Source organism: Abrus precatorius, unplaced genomic scaffold (genome assembly GCF_003935025.1).
Source record: "Abrus precatorius isolate BTA unplaced genomic scaffold, Abrus_2018 Scaffold3, whole genome shotgun sequence".
In the NCBI taxonomy this organism is placed as follows: Eukaryota; Viridiplantae; Streptophyta; class Magnoliopsida; order Fabales; family Fabaceae; genus Abrus; species Abrus precatorius.
Window position 1 is genome coordinate 16,642,584 of NW_020874373.1, and position 13,692 is coordinate 16,656,275.

At 30.7% G+C, this 13,692-nt stretch overlaps 1 non-coding gene across 1 annotated transcript; it reads left to right on the forward strand.

The window, feature by feature from the left end:
* Nucleotides 1-12,553: 12,553 nt before the first annotated feature.
* TRNAK-UUU lies at nt 12,554-12,626 on the forward strand. The gene has a single exon. It is a non-coding gene; the product is annotated as a tRNA-Lys (tRNA).
* The last annotated feature ends 1,066 nt before the right edge of the window (nt 12,627-13,692 follow it).

Consider the following 13,692-nt stretch of genomic DNA (forward strand, 5'->3'; position numbering starts at 1 on the left):
CCTAGTTGACTAATTAATCGGCAATGGTACCATTAATAAGTTAATGAAACTAAGAAGTAATTTGAGTTTATGATTTAGAGGATTAATTAATCACCTAGACTTCCAATCAATTAATTGAGCTTAACATGTATGTTGTTTCTTAATACCCTTATTTATCTTTTTGTTGTGTATGATCATTAGAATAACATATAGATAAGAAGACTGTCATTATTCTATAATCATTAAGTATTGGTAATAATTGATAATTAATTTAACAAATTTTAATATAATTGAATTAGAGAGCATAAATAATCATAAGAAAAAATTAAAGCCCGAAACTTTTATTCATATCAAATTAATTTTGTGATTTCTTCACTTTGTGTTTGCATTTTAATTCTAAAATTTCATTTAAATACAAATATTCTTAACTTTTAAATTTGCTTAACATCTAAATAATAATAATAGTAGATATTTTCAATATAATCTCTGTACAAACAATACTAGAAGGGTCTTAAATACTCATTTTCACTACAATTGATGGGTATGCTTCTCCATTAGTTAAAAACTTTTTAAGGAATTAAAATTTGTAATATGAGGTTATATAATTCTTTTAGGAGTTGTATGAGAAGAAGGGTTTTGGAAGAAAGGGGAAGGGATGATAAATTATTTTAAATAAATATATTCAAAATTAATATTTTTTAAAATAAAAAATATAAATTAATATATCAACATAAACTTAATATATTAATAATGTATTTATCATCATAAATGATATATAATTTTTTAATTTAAAATTACAAAATATGTGCTCCCTTCCTTTCTCCTCCAAAAATTTCCTGCCATATTTGAATAAATTTTAAAATATATTTTTTTACTATTAGAAAGATTAATTTTGATTTTAAAAGAACTTTGGGTTTTTTTTTTAAAAAAAATGTATATTAAAATAACTCTAAACTACGGTAGAAACTAAAGAGTATATATGTTGTTAAATCTAGGTGAATATTAGTGAATTATTTTGGTGAAAATGATGGAAAAAAAAAACAAAAAACATTTTGTATTCATAAAATTGATTTTTTTATTTTCTTACATAAAAGTGATGATAAATCTATTTTAGTTAAACTTTATTTTTACTTGATAATAATATAAAAAAAGACTTTAGCTAAAAGGTCAACTTTATCCCATCTTAAATTAGTTCCATCTAGTCCTGACTTGTTCTTATTAAAAAAGAGGAAAGAGCTAAAAAATGAAGTGACTAGGTATATTGAGAAGATAGAATAAAACTACAATTTCTCTAATCATATTTAAACATGGTTACTTTATATTAAAGTAAAAATGTGTCAGTGCTCTGATTATTCCCTGTTTAACTTTATTTTTTATTTCTTTTCTTGATATTATATTATATAAATAAACAAAACAAAGGGTGTATAAATAAATGACCTAATGTAACATCATAAAATAAGAGTAGGCTACTCCAAAATCACGTCACACCTCAAATAGCTACACACCCTTTCTCAATTTTTTTATTTCTTTTCACTATTTCTACTCTCTTATTACATCTTTCTTTTCAAAGCAAACAACCACATTTTTTGGATCTTACAGAAAATTGGAACACGTCAAAGAATTTATTATTTTTTCATTATGATATTTGTTTAAATATTCATGCAATAGTAATGGCACATTGCAACCTAAAAACTATCTCCAAGTGCACTCCATGCGGCCAAGTTTTCTTGTTGCCACTCTCTACATTGTTATGATTGTCGTCGCCAACTTTTACTCGCAGTTGTCATCTACCTTTGCCTTGTTCTCCTTTAAGCTCCATAAATGGTGAGAGTTCTTATTACTCTTTTATGCCACCTCATTCTTAGTATACCTACTCATCATCACTACTGTTGTCTAAGAGTGGTGGTACCGACAACATGCATTACCCGCCATTGATTATGCCTCACTCATTGCTAAATAGTTAAGACATGTATTGAACTATGAAGGTAGAATAGAACTGATTTAATTGTTTATTATGAGATTTTAAATATTTTTTGCAAGTAGATTATTATTTTTTTCATTTTATGTTTAGGTTTGTGATTTTGGACTATCCAAATTTAAGGCAAACACTTTCATACCATCAACAGGTTGATGAAACTTTTTGTTGACTGGTTAAGGGTAATTTTCACCATCAAAATTAATTTTATTTTTTTTACCTATAAGACCCTAACCCTAGTCCTATGAGATTTTTGGCTCATAAAACTTTTGATTTAGTGAATTTTTTTTACTTACAGGGTGTTTTAGACCTAACGCATTGGTTAGGGATAGAGTTGAGCTACTTGAACTTTTTGACAATTCTATTACTTGAGTTAATAATAGTTCTTTAATATTTTTTCTTATAACCTTTGAAGTATGAATAACATGTTTATGTTGTTATGGTACAAACAATATGGCGTCCAAGCTTCAAATCATTTAGCTAAAGTTAACTCCCCCAACAGGGGGAGCATATTGGTTCAAAAAGTCTTATTTGAAAAGACATTTTCATTGCAACACCCGACATATGACCTTGAGCTTAGACTAACTAATCAATTTTAACAATTATATTGATACATTTATATAGTATTTTTATTTATTCTTTATATATTTATTTTTTTTATCACATTATATCATCTATCATGTATATTTTATTTTTATTTTCTCTCTTCTATCTTTTCACTTCAACTAAAATGAGGCTTATGATATTATTTATTCAGTACACTCTTTGAAAATCTTGTTTGTTATCCTTAAATACGTGGAATTATCATTCTCAAGTTTTCATTATAATAATTTTTTTATTTTATTTTTGGATAAAATAAATTTTATCTCTTATTTTAGATGCATAAAAATCTAGAATAAAAATTCAATAAAGGTGTTATCTATGTTAACTGTTAATGTTAAGCAATTAATAAGTCTCTGAGTAGATTTTATCAATATTAATCATACATGTCGTGATTGAATTAACATTATTTTTTTTTTTATTGGATGTGAGTGGGATTAAGAAAATGTTCTCTTAAAATACTTTTGAAGTTCTTAATTAATCATAATTACTTTAACTAATTCACAAATAGTTTAATAATTCTTAACCGGTTCCTTAAAATATAATTTTTATAAATTTAATTGGACCAATTCATTTAAATCTTATATATATATAAATGAAATGCAGAATGTAAAGTGCAGAAATTTCAAGTAGTAAATTTAAAACATAAGAAACTAGAACGGGAGTAGAACCGGTACAGATCTAGTGGAGGGAGAAGAGAAGAAAGCCGGACAACGGTAGTTCGAACAGAGCTGGCTAAGAGGGGGAAGAGAGAAAAATAATAAGAAACAACAAACTTTTATTTAAAAACTTGGAAAAAAGCTTACAAAAAATATTCTCAAAGCACTTCTCACTAGTTTCTCTCTCTAATATTGCTTAATGAAAGGGTACCTCACAATATGGTTGAGGCCTCCTTATAAAGAAAATTTAAAATACTATTTGAATAGTTTCGATTTGTAACTAGAACTGTTTATACAGAATAGGTCATAATTCTTGTATGTCTATTCCGAAACAATCATCTTCATTTTGATAAAAGTCGTCTTCTTTGTTGGAATTAGACTCTTGTTTGGTAGAAGATTCAGCATCATCTTGATTTAGAAGAAGAAGAACTTTTAAGTTTTTCTTCATTTTATCTTTAGAATCACATCCTGATAGGAAGGCGACAATTTTTGCTTTTTGATTCAGAAATTGAAAGGTTGCTGGATTCGCGAGCTTCAAGAGTTTTGGATTGTTTCCAAAAAATTCATTAACTCCTTGTGGTTCGGCATGTTCTGCATTGAATTGGTTCCACCATTTCACAAAAGCATGTCTGTGAATCATGGGTAGAATATCATCTTCTTCTGTCTTACTATACCTGTACTGCCATGAGAATACCTAGGCCATAGCAAATGCAGAAAAATATTTAAGATCTGCACCAATTCTGCTAGGAGCATATCTAGTTTTAAACATTTCAAATCCTTCTTTTATAGGTGATGGAAGGATTGCTTCTAAAGGTCCAAAGAAGTCCCACCATTGTAGGAACCAATTAGGAAAATTGTAATTTTGGTTTTTCTTAAAATAGATCAGTCAAGAGTGTTAATTGAGTTTATTCTGGAACCAGAAAGTCCTTGTCCAAGCATTAATGTAGTCCCAGTAATTATATCCTACTAGATCAAAAGGTTGGGAGAACTTTTTGAATGTATTTGGATCTTTTCCAAAATTCTTTGGTGACAGAATCTTTAATATCTGTATTGTTGAATGAGTGATTATTGAAGGATCTTTTTGGTCCTTGTAATGTTTAATAGAGACAGAGTCAGAATCTATTAAGATGAACTCATAAAATTGTCTGGTTTTATTCAAGGCATATGGTTTGAAATGAAAACCAGTAGGAAATGCTTTGGTGATAGCTTTATATGGGTTTTTGTCCCAAAATTTGGGTTCCATTTAGATGACAGTGAAAAATTTCCCTTTTGCCATGTAATGACTGGTATTTGAGGATTTACCCTTTTGAAGGTTAATAGCTTTCTCTGTTTTATCAGGGAAGCTTATTGTCTTTTGTGATTGACTGAAGGATTGGATAATAGTATTTAGGTTTGTTAAATCTATTTCCATGTCTTCATCCGAGGTAATGTCTGCCCAAGATTTCTTTGGTAGGCTGTTTAGGCTACCTTGTTGTATGGCTAGAAGAGTGTTGATAGGGAAAGCATAGTTTGCTTTGGTTTGTTTAACAATTTTTGATTGGGAAGAATCAACCTTGTTGGATGAGTCTTTTTTAGGAATCGCAGATTGCTGAGTAGATGACTCTACAATCTGGATGACTTTCTAGGTGGATGACCCAGTCGGAGTAGATGATCCCGAAGAATTGGAACAAGAGTCTGTAGTGACATACTTTGATTTTGTTTTGTTTAGAGTCAGGGTGAGCCTAACTCCACCACCTCTGGTTGTTCCTCCCCTAGAAGGGGTTGTTGCCTTTCTAGGCATTCTACTTATCCTGTAAAAATTCATGTGTAAGGTAGTCAGGAAGGGAATTGGAGGTGCCTTTGAGATATTCAATATCAAAATCAAAAACACTTAAAATTGCTTCCCATCTTGCAAAAATTTGTTTCAAGGCAAGATTTTTAACATCTTTTTGCAAAATTTCTTTAGCAGACTTGCAATATACTCTAATAAGAAATTTTTGGTTTAGTAAATCTGATTGAAATTTTGATACGCATAAAACAATTACTAAAACTTCTTTTTTAACAGTTGAGTAATTCTGTTGTGCAGAATTCCAATGTTTTGAAGTGTATGCAATGATATGCTCATGAGACTCGATTCTCTGTTTGAGAATGCCACCATAACCTATGTTAGAGACATCAGTTTCAACAATTTTGAAAGCTTGAGGAATAGGAAGATAGAGACAATTTATTTTTCTGACTCTATTTTTTTATTTCTTTGACGACATTGGTATGAACATCAGTCCAAGAAGGAGGATTCTTTTTAAGCCTGTCATGTAAAGGCTTAATAATATTGTTGAGGCGCGGAATAAAGTCACCTACATAATTGAGACATCCCAAAAACCTTTGTAATTAGGTTTTATCTAGAATTCTATCAGCAAATTCAATAGATCTGCTGATAGGAATGATGGTTCCTTGATGAATATTATGACCAAGGAATCTAATGTTGGTTTGGAAAAGATTTATTTTGGACTTGGAGACAGCAAGACCGTTTTGTTTGATAACATTGATAAAAACATTTATGTGTTTAAAATGTTGATCAATGGAATGGGAAAAGATTAAGACATCATCAATATAGACAATGACAAATTTTCAATAAGGATTGAAAATTTTATTCATAATTTTTTGAAACTCAGAAGGGGCATTTTTTAGGCCGAAAGGCATAACATTCCATTCGTAATGCCCAAAGGGGACAGTGAAGGCAGTCTTGTATCTATCATTTTCACAAATTTGGATTTGGAAAAACTCAGATTTCATATCAAATTTTGAAAAGATCTTAGCAGAGTTTAATATGTTAAGAAGGTCTTTCATATTGGGAATAGGGTGCATAATCCACTGAAGAGCTTAGTTAAGAGGTTTGTAGTTGATAACTAACCTGAGAGTACCTCTTTCTATTTTTGCGGGTTTATTAACATAAAAGGCAGAATAAGACCAATGACTCTTGCTTTTTCTAATAAGATTTTTGTCTAAGAGATCTTTGATCTCTTTCTGACAATATTGGAGGAGTTCTTCATTCATTTGGATAGGCCTAGCTTTGGTGGGTATTTGGCTATCCTTGAACCCTGATTCATAAGGAAGACTAACAATATGTTTCTTCCTATTCCAGAATGCGCTAGGCAAGTCAAAACATATAGAAGATTGAATATTCTCTAAAAGGGATTGAATCTTCTTCTGAAGTGAAGGATTTTGTAATTATCTTTCAATGTTGGCAAAAGAAACTTCTTCTTTCAGAAAATTAATTTGATTGATTTTATTTTGAATAGAATTGATATTTTTTGTAAATGGTTTACTTGAAAATTTGAAAGTTATTCGTTTTCCTAAATGAAAATGGAGATCCCATCTTTCGAAATATGTAAAGGGAAAAGGGCTTTAATAAAAGGAGTTCCCAAAATAACTTCATTTTTCATATTTTTTACAAGGAGAAAATTTGTTTCAATCTTAAGCCCTTGATTTTCAATCACAGCTTTGGATAGCTTATAATTAATCTTGAGTTTCGAACCACTAGCAGTGCTGAGTTTTTTAGAAGTTTTTTCAAAGTACCTCGTAGAAATTAAACCTTCTAAAATACAATTTGAATCAGCACCTGTGTCAAAGAGGGCTAAAGTGTCAAGAATAAAATCATCAATAATGATTCTGATATTAATGTAAAATTTTTGAATTTTGACCTTGTTGATCAAACACATAAAGGTTTCTTCCAGATTTCCAGAATCGACCTTTACAGAATCATTATCTTCAAGAAGTTCTTCTTTCTCAATGTCAGATTCATCATCTAATTGGGAAAGAATAACTTGATGAATTTGCTATTGTTCTTTGATCTCTCTGATCTCTTTCTTGAGATTGTTGATCTCAATTTGGAGATCCTGAATAGTGGTTGGTTTAATATTAAATTCTTTTCTAATCTTTTGAAAATATTCGTAATATCAAACTTGTTTGTAGTAAAATATTCTTTAGACTTGGGTTTAGTTTCTAAAATTTCTTTGAATTTATTTAAAAATTATTTTTTCTCTTGAAGATCAGAAATGAGCTTATTACTTTAAAAAGAAGATCTTGTTCTTTTGTCAAAACATTGATTCTTGGAGTGTCATCACTATCAGAAGAAGAAATCTGATCATCATTTTGGATTTGGTTGACATCCTCATCTGATTCTTTGATGGAATCTTCATCAGAGGATTCAATAAGGAGATTGTTAATTTGGTCTTCTACAGAAGGTTCTAAGTTAAAGCTGTTGATTTTCTTTTTCAACCTACAGTATTTACTGATATGGCCGGGTTTGCCACAGTTGTAACAGGTTATACCTGTTCTGGGTGTTTTAGGAATGTTGGTGGGGATGACATTTTCCCCTTGCTTCTTGGAAGAAGGTTTCCTATTGTACTTACGTTTGTAAGGTTTCTTATAAGTTTCAACGGTCTCTTTCTTGGGAGCCTGTTTCTTCTTCTTGGTGGAGCAAGATGGAAGACCAAACTGCTCGCAGAAGGATCTTAATTCTTTCTTGTTTAAGGCCTTTTCTTTAGCAAGCTGTTTTTGTAGTTTATCCTTTTGACAAACCTTGATACCATTATGGATAATAATGGCAGTAAGCTGACCATAGTCATAACTGTCATAATTAATTTCTCCAGTTGGAGAATGACTTCGGAGTTTGCTTCTAATAAGATCTCTGAAAGCTTTAAGAAGCCCATCCAGATATTTTTCTTTCCAATAAGCTTGGTTGCAATCTTCTCTAGTTAAAACTCTAGACATGAAGGTATCCTTATACCATTTGAAATGTTCTAAGAAATCACACCTGAGGTTTGAAAGGAGTTCACCTGATCTTTCTCTCCAAAGAGAAGGGTCTTCAAGAAAATGTTGAGATACAGTATATAATAAAGTATATACTGCATCAGGAAGACGCTCATTATCACTGACAATGGTTTTTCCTTTGTCATCAATTTTACTGCAGAGAGGATGTTTTCTCTATCAGTTTCAGTGAGATAATTGTCCCACCATCCTTTGAGTTGGCCAGTAAATCCTGCAACTAGAATATAAATAATGGTGTCTTTAGGCATATTTTGATTAGTAAAATAGCTCATGGCGACAACCGACATATTTTGGAGTTTGGCAATGATATTATATTCAGACAAACCATCAATATTCCAAATATAAATATCATTAGAATTAAAACTTTGAATGAAGTCTTGTTTTTCTTCTAAGATAAGATCAGGAGCGGTGGCTCTATTATAATAAAGTTTGGAGAAATTTTTCCAATTGTTGATAGGATTGATAGCTAAGACAGAATCTGTTTCAGAATATTGTTCTGAATCAGTCTTAGAAATGGCATTGACAGTTTTGGTAAGAGATCTAGTTCTAGGTTTGGCACTAGACTCTTCAATATTTTGAGGAGTGTTGGGGACAGAAGTGAGAAGACTAGTAATCTTACTAAGTAACTCATTTTGGTTGTCCTCATTCACTTTGGTTTTTTTTTTTTTTTGTCTGAGTTCTAAGATTTTCTGCTTAGCTTTGGCACTAATTTTGAAAGGTTTAAACAGAGGTTTCTCTAATTGAGGTTGAGAGGATGAAGAAGCCATTTCTTCAACTTTAGGTTTGACAAGATTAACAGAGATTTTTTCTCCTAAAACCTGAAGGTACTTATTGGTGTAATTAGCCTATTCCATGAGGCCTTGGATATCATTAGGAGTGATAGACTCATCAGGGTTCTTGGATTTAAAAGGAGTAGCAGTAACAGGGTTATCGCTTTTGTCTTTCAGATTAGGTAATCGATACTGAGTTTTGGGAGGCAGTTCACTTTGAACAATTTGTCCGTCTTTAATTTGCCAGGATATAACATTAGCAGAGGAAGTACTAATAACATCCTCTTGCCAAGGATAATCAATATTATTATGAATGGTATAAGCATGATACCAATCAAAGAATGGGATGTTATGTTTGACTTTTTCGAGAAATTGATAGAATTTCTCTTGGATATCGGACCTGTCTTTTCCCCTATAATTTTGAAAGAACCACTCTCTTTGAGGTTTCCAATCCTCAGAGTAGAAATATTTCCTAAGGGTTTCCTTATCTATAATGAATTTATGAGATAATATCACAAGGCTCATTAAGGGAAGAGTAGGTTGGAGATTGGATACTCTGGTTTTCTTCTTCTTTCTCAGAAGTTTGGTAAACATTTCTAGGAATCCTAGAAGAAGTATTTAACCCTTGAAGGTTTAGTAGTCTTGCTACTGCCTACTTTCCTTTCAGTCTATTTTATTTCTCCTTGATCCACTTCAGGTAATCTGGTATCAGAGCCTGATAGGGAAGTAGGAATATAACTGTTGATTATTTGTAACTACGTTCTTCTGGATCTGGACTTTAAATTCTCTTTATGAAATTTCTGTAATCATGGTTTATAGGCTGGACAGCTGACAGACCCTTCGGGTGAGACTTATAATGGTCGTCCCTGTCTGTAACAACGCCACGAACTAATGATTCTGAAATATTGCTTTTGTACAGTTCTTTGTTTATAAAAATCCTTTACTGGAAGTACAGCAGTTCTTAGTTCTTTTAAATAAGGCTGTAGCAGTAAGTCCCGTGAGGTTAAAGGGCAGTAAGGCTAATTTGACGATGTTGTATTCAAAAGAAGCCAAGAACATAAGAAGCTGGTGGCTATGGTAAAAGAATTTTAGAATTTGTAAATTTTGTTTAAAAAAAAAATTCCACAAATAACCAGATCTAGTTGAAAAGGTTATAAATAATTAACATATGTATTGTTATGGAACCAAATGAGGGTGATGAACCAGAAGTTAATTTTATGATGTCTCGTTTGTTGCAATCTTTCTCCCGCATTTCTTTTCATTCTGGTTCTAGTTCCTCCTCCTCTTCTCCAACCAAAACTAATCTCTTTAATGATCAGGAGAAACAGTCTCCTGAGATTACACCCAAACATAACCTCTTCGACGAAGAAGTTTGCTTCGAAGAGATCAATCAAAGCATAGATGACTGGACCATTCCAGAAATCCCTTAGGACACATTATATGTTCCTGAAGAACATTCCAAGAAAAACAGTTTTGATTATATTATTAAGACTGTAGAAAATAATATTCCTTTAAGAAAAGATCTAGGAGAAGAATTTCATCTCCTGTCCAAATCTTCCATCAATGAGCACAAGCGAAAATACAAGTACCTCCACATAGGATGTGTCTAGGTAGCCATTAAACCTCTCATAGACATAGGAATAAATGTTGCTATCCTCATGTGTCTTAGAGATGCTCGCCATAATGACTCCTTTATAGGTACTGTTGAAACCAGTCTTGGCCAATGACTAATTTATTTCAATTGTTTTCCCAACAAAACTGTGAGTCTTCTAGATGACCATATCTTTGACTCTCTATTCCTCAATGTTTGCTTTCATGGGTTAAACATGAAAGAGAGATCTATTCCCGCAGCTCTAATCTATAGGATTCAGTACAAAGCCATGAACTCTTGTGCCTACTTTGTTTATCACTGATATGACAAAGGCTAACGTCTCTCTTCCTAGAATCATCAAATGGGATGAAGTTTCCCTTCCTGAAAAGTGGGTCTTGGATAAGGCTTCGCCTTGTGTCCCTAGGCCTGCTCCTCAAATTGAAAATATTTCTCAGGACAATTCTAGGAAAGTTGAAATAACCTTTGATAGGAGAAACTCCTTCTCTTCTAGAGTCGATGCTTATAGTGGTCGTTCTAGTTTTGCCTCTGCTAGGAGGTTTTTCTCTTACAGGTCTCAATCTTCTAGGTCTGAAATCCCTAGATCTATTAATCATGATCCTTCCATAAACCTAATATATATATATATATATATATATATATATATAAAGTTAAAAGTAATGAAATTCACACCATTTTATCTTTTTTTGGAATACATTTTCCTTCTTGCTTATTCTCACTTTGTCAAACATTCTTCTAATTATTATCACTCTTTTAATTTTTCTTAGAATAATAACTTTTTTAAAGTTTATCTTAAGAAGTTAAAAAAAATTATTTCTTTAACATATAAATCAAATTAAAAAATGTATTACTTACTCTGTACTTGTTCAATTTAGTTTATTTTAAAAATATTTATTTTTTTGTAATTTTTAAAGATTTTTAAAAAATAATTTTTTTCCTTGAATTTAATGTCTAATGAACGTGAACATAATTAAAATTAAAGTGATGACTAATGTGAGTTAATGTATTATACAACTCATGGATAAGTTAATAAAATACCCAAGTATAGCATATTTTGAAAGTTTTGGTATTTATATTTTAATCGTTTTAAAATTTTGTAAGTTAAAAATATCAAAATATTAGATATTCAAAATAGGTCATTTGAAGCATTTTTTTGAAAGTAAATTTAAAAAAAAACCTAATTGTAAGAAATTTGAATATGAATTTTATTCTCATTCACATGAAATCCAACCTTATTATCTCAAAATCACTATCTTTTATTTTTATTTATGAATCTATTTTGTTTATTTTGTTTGTGCTTCTAATAATTAGTTTAATAAATTCAATGGTTATAGTTGAAGTTTAGAGTTAAAAGGCTAAAAGGATTTTCAAATTAAGATATCAAATGAAATCATGTAATTTTTGTTTAAAATAGTAGTGTTTTATTCAATTTCTCCTTATCCTTTTTGAATATCACTTGTAACACTTGATTTTATCCTCCTAAATAGTATATAAACTTGTTTCTCAGATCTAACAACCCAAATAATCATACTTGATTTACTTATCATATTTTGAATTGTAATCTTTATAACTGGAAACAATTAAATTTGTAAGCATCATATACACATCTTAATTCTCTTAACAATGAATAACTTGACTAAATCAAAATAAAAGTAATGACTAAAAAGATGTGATTGAATGCTAAGAAGTATAGAAAAATCACTTAATGTAAGCTTAAGCAAATATGGGCACTTATTTGAAATTTTAGTCAAACTTAAACAATATTGTATTAGCTTAAATCAATACGACGCAATGGTAACTATATTTGTACCTAATAATTTGCTTAAGTTAGGTATTAATCACGTAAAGTAAAAAGTATTTATTTAAGCTAAATTTATACCGTGATTACCATACATATTTTATCAATTTTTGGTTAAGTTATTCTTTTTCACTTAAGCTAAAAATGCAGAAAACCTTAATCAAATAACATACTTTAGAGGATTGTTAAAAAGACATTAAATAAACCATCTTGCTTAGAAATATTCATTTATTTGTTTAGTTTTTATAATTTATATTTTCCAGCCGCATCAGTGGTTGATATTTTCCCGTTGTCAATCACTGAACGAAAACACATAAACCATCATATATATTGAACTTAGAGAAAGTTATCGAAGCCGTCTTAGCTCAGCCGGTAGAGCGCATGGCTTTTAACCATGTGGTCGTGAGTTCGATTCCTACAGACGGCGCGTGTTTTATTTTTCAAGTACTTATTTATTAAAGCTTATAGGTTCCTGAGTGCGAAGGATGCTATTACATTATATGCAGTTATTTTATTCTTTGTTTTCGCCTTTATTATATATCATCAAAGTGGGATAAGTGTGTGTGTTTTAATATATAATGACAAAAAAATCATGTTATGATTTAACTAATTTAAAAAATGATTTTTTTTATAAAAACTCAAAATTATAGAAGAAAGCTAAAATTCAGAGAAAATATTAAATTTTAACATAAAATTTCAAAGTAATTAAATAATTAGAGATTTTAAATTATAAAGGTTAATTCTCCAAAACAATGAAATTATGTAGTTAGAAAAATAAATATATATAATAGCAGATTTTTTTATTAAAGATGGGTAAAAGGTATTTTGGCTTGGAGGCGAACGGGGAGAAAAAAAGTCAAGAGTATTCCTTCAAAATCTCTTCAAGTAAATTTCCTATTCGAAGGCCACGGGCAAGAATTTTCATAAACTTTACACCGTCATAATGGCTTGGATTGGTACTTAAAAATTCTTGTGCATGAACCTAAGGCACGAAAAATCAGCCCTAAAAAACAATATAAACGAAGCTCTCAATTTTATGATTAAGTAAAATTAGAAAAATGGGTTTCTTGGTCAGCCTCACTTGGGGATCTAGCTAGTGATAAGAAAGAAAATGTTAATCCTGTTGAAGGAGGAAGCGGTGCAATTAAGAAAGTGGAGGGGACAAAGGCAAAGAGAATAACCTAATAGCCGCAAAGATTGACGTTGGGGATTATGATTCAGCCGAAAGCATATCACATAGCATTCATTTTCAGCCATTAACTCATTCCCCACAAAATAGGGCATGTTTATTCATTATTGCATTTCTTAAGTCGCATGTCGCCTAGTGCCCTCTTATCCCACGCTTGCATATTCCATGCTTCAATCTTCAAACTCTCCCAATTCCTCAACTCCGTAGGAAGCTTCAATTGCCACTATCAATATCCCTCCGTCAATATTCACTTGTACTTATCTTTGATTACTCAAATCAATTAAAGGGTCTAAACTAGGACTCT